This window comes from Corylus avellana, chromosome ca2 (genome assembly GCF_901000735.1).
Source record: "Corylus avellana chromosome ca2, CavTom2PMs-1.0".
In the NCBI taxonomy this organism is placed as follows: domain Eukaryota; kingdom Viridiplantae; phylum Streptophyta; class Magnoliopsida; order Fagales; family Betulaceae; genus Corylus; species Corylus avellana.
The window spans coordinates 47,201,457-47,210,096 of NC_081542.1; the positions used below are offsets into that span (position 1 = coordinate 47,201,457).

At 33.7% G+C, this 8,640-nt stretch overlaps 1 pseudogene; it reads right to left on the reverse strand.

Moving 5' to 3' along the window:
- Positions 1–6,290: 6,290 nt before the first annotated feature.
- Positions 6,291–8,640, reverse strand: part of LOC132168828 (cysteine-rich receptor-like protein kinase 10) — a 7,118-nt pseudogene continuing 4,768 nt past the window's right edge.

The window sequence follows — 8,640 nt, forward strand, 5'->3', positions numbered from 1 at the left end:
GTATCATATGTGTTCATTTGACTTTTGAGGGGGAGAAACCTGTTTTTTTCTTTCCAATTTCTTGTTGATAAATGAGTCATACATTAAGGGGGAGTTTATATTGATGTGCCACCATGATTCGCATTAAACTTCATGCATTTTTCGTTTAAATGTGATCATGAGTTTTTCTTGTATTATTCATGTTCCACATATGTCTTGATGTATCTTGTGAAGTGTTTCAGGAAACATGAAGGCATTTTGTCATTCTGTGACAAAAAGGGGGAGTAATGATGGAGAGATGATAGGATGTCTCGGCATATTGGTTTTATCACCGAATTGCCAAAGGGAGAGTTTGTTAGTATTTTTGTTGGCTTAATTCGATTCCAATATGCAGAGGCTACTGTCCATGGGCTTAAACATTGATATAGAATGCTCAAAATCCAATCTTGACCGTTCACAATGAGGATTCACGTGTCATGAACATCCATACAAAGTTTCAGCTTAATTGGACCACAAACGCTCATCGATCGGAGCTGTTGATCAAGGCCGGACAACATTTTCAAAATGCAGGTTTCACCCATTGCATGCTCTGTCAAGACAACAATTCCAAAAACTCAGTTTCTGTCCTTCGCAAGATTCTGTCCGGACAATCCACTAACTTGTCCGGACAACCCGTAAGTTTTACATACAAAACGCTCATTTTAAGTGTGTCGGTGTCTAGGGTTTTGTCATGTGATATATATACATCTCATTTAAGAGAGAGATGCACGAAATCAGAGGCTAGGTTTCGTGAAGCTGAGGTTAGAGAGAAAATCTGTATAAGCCTAATTATTCTTCTAGGAGGATTTTTGTTAGTTTCATTGTGCTTTGATTTAGAAGTCTATCAGAAGGGTTCGGTAAAAGAGAATCACGTTGAAGAAGATTGGGGTCTTTTTACTATGACCAACAAAAACAACTTTTATTATTTGCTTCTGGGTCGAGAAAGATTTTTTTTTTTTTAAAAAAAAAAGAATAATTTTGTATTTTTATTAGTTTTTTAGAAGTATGAGGAACATTTCACGTGCGTATCGTTTGATTTAACGATAAACCTTAACGACATGAGTGACATTGTAAACTTCTAAAATATGAAAACCTAACATTATTGATACTTTTTAAAATTTAAAAATACGATTGCAAAAGTGTCTGAATCTCACGGAGTAATAAGTGAAGTTAGATTTATAAAGTATCAATATAATACTTGCAGTTCTAATTTGAACAATCTGTCTCTTAGATTTATAAAGTATGACAAATTAAGTATTATATTATTTTAACTTCTCTCATAAAAAATGATTTTATCAACTATTGCATGTGCTGAAACTATGACCGTTTGAAGCAAAATGAAATAAAGAAAGAATAAAGGAATAATATTCAATGATAGGAAAAGAATATTTAAATGAGATAATAAAAGTAATAAATTTAAATATTGAGCTGAATGTGGGTGTTTTAAAAGAGTGGGAGCTAAATTAATAGATAAAGGTGATATTTTTATCTAAATTTAGCCAAAAAAATTGCTGAGCCAAAGAATGCTCTTTCCAACCATTAATACAACAAAGAATAAACCAATTGAACCATCAACCGTTGTAACGTGTGGACAAAGGTTTTCCAATTTTCTAAAACACGTGAAGAGACATTTTCTAAAGCATCATGTGACAAAGATTTGGGTAATGCTTATTTTTCTTTTCCGTGTGTTTTGGTTGCTAAAGCTTGTGGAAAAAGTAGATGAAATTAATGCGTGCAACGACTTGGAAGTTTGAAAATGGCTTTGGCTTCACATTTTATAGAATTGAAGGCAACCGTTTTGATCAAGGTCTTCTTTGTGCATTTACTACCTATAGACTATCAAGCATTAGTCAAAACATTAGTTAGTGTTAGGATATATTGTGGGATATGATTTGATATTATAATTGATAGTAATTAAATAAAATTAGATTTGAATACATTCGATTCTGATTTAATTTCATCTCTCATATCATTTTGTATTCTCTCCACCTCGTTATCATTTTTTTTTTTGGAAAATGCTATATGCTCTCTTAGTGTTCTCCTTGTGTCCTCCTAGTCTTAGGCGAAAATTATTTTATAAAAACCATATCTACCGAAAATTAAATTAAATTATTTTGTGAAATAATATCCATATAGGACCATGATGATGCAAGAAAAACACTAAGAGAGTACCTAACATGTACATTCCTAATTTTCTTTATTCTGCTATTTTTTCAAATTTGATTTGATTTAATTATAAGCAATTACAATATCAAATCATATCGCACGATATACTCTATTCTGACTTGACCCTAAGATTTTTAAATAAGTATTAGTTGCAACTTGTCCGAATAGATGTGATAGTCTAAGATGTTCCGTCACCTCTAACTAGTGGATTTTTGAATGAATCTCTTCCAACTGCTTGCTTGAATTAGCTGCAATTTTAAGAGCATTTCGTAAGAGTTTATTTCTTTTATGTACGGACAATCAATATTTTTCTCTTAAAAAGAGGAAAAAAAAAATCAAAAAATACATAGAAATCCGAATAAATCACACAAAAGAAAAAAAAAATCACATAAAACATTCAAATGAATTAAAATATAAGATCTATTATATTTCAATACAAATAAAACCCATATAATTTTGAACATTCAAAATGAATTCAGAGCAAAATAAACAAAACATTTTTTTAATATATATAAAATAAAACAAAATCTTCAAATTAACGAAATAAAATATTATAAAAAAAGAAAAAAAAAAGCAATAAGAAAAAAGGAAAACAAAAAGTTACATCCACATGGGATTAACATGCGTTGTAATCTCAATTAGAAACTTATATATTCATAATATATGCTCTATTGGTTGTTAGAGCAGTTATAATAAATAAATCGAAAATAAATTCAGTAAACTAGATAACACATGATTCCTAAAGATGATATTCTAATAATTATAAATATTATTTGTATAAATATTTAAAATTATAAATAATACTACATTTCATAACCTTGTTGGATGGAACTCATCTTTTTCACAACTTATCTCAAAAATTGTTTAAAGTATAGAGTATTTTCATTAAGGTATTCACAATTTTGGTTGTCGTTTAAATTACAATCAAAACGAAAAATAAAAAATAAAAAATAAAGAATCCAACAAAATCACAAAAGAGAGAAATCGAAGAGAGGGAGAGGAGGGAGAAGCACTGTAAGAAATCTGAGTGAAGGGAGAAGAAATTGACGTTTAATGTAAAAAACTACACAAACGGTTAATTGAAAATTGGTCATTCATATCTGTCTAAACCCCATATGAGACGGATGCCCCTTCTTTTTTTTTTTTTTTTTTTTCCTTTTGCCCAATAAGAAAGATGGTGGCATCCTCATAATCACATTCTAATGTGGTGTATAAAATCTAAACAAATAATCTCAAATTAAGTATTCCTTCTAGAGAGAATGAGAATCACAATGCAAAGTATCATTTTGTAGGGGCGTAGAAACAATTTAAATTGCAAAAAATAAAGAACAGTAAATGAAATTATTGACAATTAAAGAACCCGAAGGATGGTGTCACTGTATTGATCGACATTCTCAATCTTCTCCTCCTTTCCTTGAATGGCACTGCACAAACAAAATTTATGAACACCAATTGAACATAAATAAAATAATCAATAATGACAATGACAATGATGATGATTTCAATGATATTTATCCTTTTATGAGAAATATCCGGTAAAGAATGTCACTGAATCTGCCATAAAGTTCAATTTTCTCAAATAACAAATGACAAAAACTGATATACGAATGCCAAAATCCATGAAATTGTAAATTAACAACAGAATTCAGTAACGGATAGTGACAGCGACACTATTAAAAGAGTTGCAGAGAATAGTTAAATTAACTATTTTCACTACCAAATATAGTTAATTTGGTAATTAGCACAATTCTCTTTTCTTTTTTTTTAATGCATTCCACCCTTCACTGAATTCTCAAAGCCCATGTCTAACTACCGTAACCAAGACGCAACACAGCTATGGTGCTCAGAAATGGCGCTAAGAGCAGAATGGGTGAGAAGAAAAAAAGAAAAGGGAGAGAGGGGTGGAGGACTTGGTGTGTGTGAGAGAAAAGAAAAAGAAGAGGGAGAGAGAGGAGGAAAAGAAAAGGAAAGAGAAAAATGAGAGAGTATTTTTTTTATTCAGTCATCTTAACAAAAAATGGTGGAAATTTGAAACGATGTTATGTTGTTTTAAAAGTTTGCACTAGATAGAATTGTGGAAATGGTTATGCACATGATTTATTTTGAAAAGAGACATGCGGTAGATATATGTAATCTAGACATTAGATTAGATTAGATTAGATTAGATTAGGGCTTCGTTTGGTAACGGCCTTTGGCTAGACACTGTTTAGTCTATGACCCATTGACCAGTCTTTTCCTCAACATTTGTTATATTTTTGACCATATTGTCCCTCTTTCTGAAATTTTTGCTCAGCGTCTCCCCAACCCCCTCCCCACACAAGCGTTCCCCTGCCTAAACACATTGATTTTCTCCTAAATTCCCCAACCCTGGTGCCAGCCCTGGGCCGCTGGACAGTCCACAGCCACGGCCGCCGAGGAATCGTGAGTGTGGTCCAAAACGGCGTCGTTGCTTCCGCTTTTGGTGCATCATCTTGGCCCCTTTCTGGGCCCCCCCCTGCGCTAGCCCCTGGGTCGCTGGGACAGTCCACAGCCACGGCCGCCGAGAACGTGAACGTGTGGTCCGAAACAGCGTCGTTGCTTCCGCTTTTGGGTGCATTCGTGGCCAATTCTTTTCTGGGCCGCTACCGCACTATTGTCATTGCGTCTCTTATCTACATTCTGGTTCACCTCTCTCTCTCTCTCTCTCTCTCTCTCTCTCACGTTGCTGCTACACAGAAAAATTGAAAATTCCTCTGCTAATCTATCTTTGAATTGAAAAACAGGGACTATTCTTGTTGACTCTGTCGGCTATGCTTCCGTCTCTAAGCACTTCTTCTGACTACTTAGACACCAAAATCGTACTGGGTTCTTCAAATCAGGTCCAAGAAATCCTATTCTTTGTGTCTCTGTATATAGTTGCTGTTGGGCAGGGCGGACACAAGCCTTGTGTTAAGGCTTTTGGGGCGGATCAGTTTGATGGGCAAGATCCAGACGAGTGCAGATGCAAAAGCTCATTCTTCAATTGGTGGAACTTTGGTGTTGTTGCGGGCGGCACAGTAACAATAATGATGATGAGCTATATACAAGAAAACCTTATCTGGGATCTAGGATTTGGAATCCCCTGTATTGTGATTGTCTTTGCTTTGGGTGTCTTTTTGCTTGGTACTGGGACATATCGGTATAGTGTCAAAGGGAAGGGGAAAAGCCCATTTGTGAGAATTGGTCGTGTGTTTGTTGCTGCACTGGGAAACTGGCAGACCAAACCTTCGACTGTAGCTACTGAAGAGGAAGTTGGTAGAGCCCTCCCGCACCATAGCTTCGAACAATTCAAGAGAACGATTCAACGACAACGATAAACAAAAAGGGAAAAAGAAATAAAGGGCAAAAGTGTTATTTCACATTAGGAAAAGGACAAAAACAGTATTTAGGCCTAGGTCAAGGCTGTTGCCAAACACCCCCTAGATATTAGATTAGATTGGATATTAGATATGTGGGGATAAATAATGTTTGATGGCAGTTGAGATTGAGAAAGATGGCAATTTTAAAAAAACACGTGTGTTTTGATTTTAAATAGAATGCCACAAGCCAAGATATTAGCATATTTTGCTTAAAACTTTAAAAAACTCAAGCATATTTTGCTTAAAACTTTAAAAAAACTTAAACGCACAGTTTAAGTAAAAAACTGTTAGACTCTCCTGTAGAAAACTCTCCTATTATATATATATATATATATATTAGAATGATATGAAAATAAAAATTATTTTTTTATAAGTACTAAACTCTTGCCCTAACGTTGTCAATGCGTGGAAAATAAGTAATTCATTTAGGACCGCCCATGATAAAATGAAGTACGTTGAAAAAGTTTAGACAAATAAAAGTCAAAGTCATTACGAGGGCTGTAATTGGCTATGTCGATCTTGGGTCTCATTGCAGGTTCGTGAGTCTCCCAGGCCCATATGAGTGACTGAGTGAGTTGCAAGCTCTTTGTATCAGGCCCAAGCGAAAGGAGAGATAGACGGGCGAGGGAGGGTTGAAGTCTGAAGAAAAAGACGTGAAATTGATGGGATTGTAGATTGATCAGGTTCCAATAACATATACTTGAATTGGGCACACACTGTTCAAGTATACTACCGAGGGTATGTAAGTGATGCTTCAGACAATGGCATTGACATGTTTGTAGATTGATCTGCCCCCAGTCCATTTTCTGACGCATTTGACTCTGTTCTACTATGAAGGAAAAACCCTGGCCGTTGAGGTGGTGGTAGAATAACAGAGTAACTGCTTAACATGACAACTATTGACGCCATTGTTGGTCTTTCTGCTGGATTTTCTTGAACACACAGTAACCCAATATGGATGCATCTTTCAACTTCATTTCTTGAATAAGAACCTCTCAAACTCGGGTCCAACAACTCCAAGGATGTTCCATGCCTCCAATGTTTCCAAGCCTACATCAATAGCCCACATATTATTCAAATAGCCTCTCACTCGGTGGTGATGATGTAGGCATTAGAAAAGCAACAAAAGCTTGCAATATTTATTTTATACTCACGTAGCTCGAGTGGTTGTCAACAGCGTCTGACCTGCAGAAAGAACTATTCTTCTTGCCACTTAAAATCTCTAGTATTAAGATACCAAAACTATATACATCGGACTTCATAAAAAATTGTCTACATTTTACATATTTTGGAGACATATAACCACTGCAAACCCAATATTATCAACTCAACGATGGTACTAAAAAAAAATATGAAACCTTAAAAATATGTGAAATAATGAGTATATATAATTTAAATTAGAATGACTCTTTCTTTTTTCTTTTTTCTTTTTACTTTTTTCTTTCTTTTCCTCTAATTAATTTTTTAGGATGAACAAATTAATCAATTCATAATTCATTAATATTTAAGAACTTTTCTTTTTTAAATATGGATAATTAACTTACTATGTTCCAACAATTCTAATGGTGTTTGCTTGGAGGCCTCCAGCTTGATCAACTTCAAAAATTCTTGCCATGCCAAAATCAGAAATTTTTGGATTCATATTTTCATCTAATAGAATGTTGTCAGCTTTAAGATCACGATGTATAATTCTAAGTCAAGAATCTTCATGAAGATAAAGGATCCCTTGAGCAATTCCTCCAATAATATTATATCGTCTTGACCAATCCAATTGTCTTTCCTTCGCTAGATCTGCTAACAAACTTTCAATATTCAAATATACGAATCAAAGTAAAATACATATTTAACTAATGCAGTCATTTCATAAGCACATACAGATATTCTATCTCTTGTAATGTAGCGTAGGTGTAGCGGATCGCAAAAAAAACAACACTAGAACCAAGAGCAAATAAAGGATTTGAGGGAAAAAAAATTAAAAAAAAAAATCACTACAATAGATTTTCATATTGAAAATTGATAAAAATTAAACAAAACTGCGGCCTAAGCCTTATCTAACGAGTTTAAATAGAAAAAGAAGTCCAAGCTCTACTAGAAAAGTCATATAAATTGACACTGTTGCGATCTCGGCAGGACGAGAATATTAACTTGTTCGGACGAGACTTGCGATGAAGATTAAACTTAAAAAAAAAAAAAAAAAAAAAAATACAAAAATACAAAAATCTTGTCCAAACCGATTTTTGAATAAGCTTTTTGGGTATTGTTTTTTTCTTTCTCCTGATGGCTCATTTTTCCCTTTGGATTCATATTACCGTCTAATAAGGTATTGCTAACTTTAAAATCATGATGTATAATTCTAAGCTGAAAATCTTCATGAAGATAAAGATCGAAGTTGTCAAGCAATCCCTCCTATAATCTTGTAACAGCTTAACTAATCTAGCTGTATTTTCCTTTCAGAGTCGGTAATTTTGTCAAAAATAAACATTCAACTTAGAAATAAATAGGTCTCAAATGGATGATGAAATATTAATGTAGCTGAAATATATATTTTCAGCAACAAAAAATGTTCGAATAAAATTTTCAGCTCCTTGTTTATAGTAATCAGCTTGTGAAATAAAGTTCATGACAAGTGAATCATTTGAAACAGTTTGTGCCCTTGATATGTCATATGATTTTAAAATGAAAAATTAATCAAGAAGTAGATATAAGTTTAGGTTGTCCAAACCGAATAAAAAGTAATCAAGGCTTTGGTTGGGCACATATTCGTAAGTGAGTATTTTTTCTTCTCCTTCACTACAAAAAAACAGGCATTTTCTGACGTGGCTACAGTATCATATTTTTTGCCACGTCAACAATTTTCTGACATTTAAAATTTAAAACGTCAGAAAATTTTTTCCTAACGCGTGAATAGTAGCATGTCAAAATTTTCTGGCGTGTCTCGACAGACACGTCAGAAAATTCTGACGTGTAAAATATTTGAACATCAAGAAAATATTTTAGATTTCAAAAGATAAACATTTATATAATTGCTGATGTGGTGAGACCTACCACGTCAGAATTTTTCTGACGTGGATGTACCACG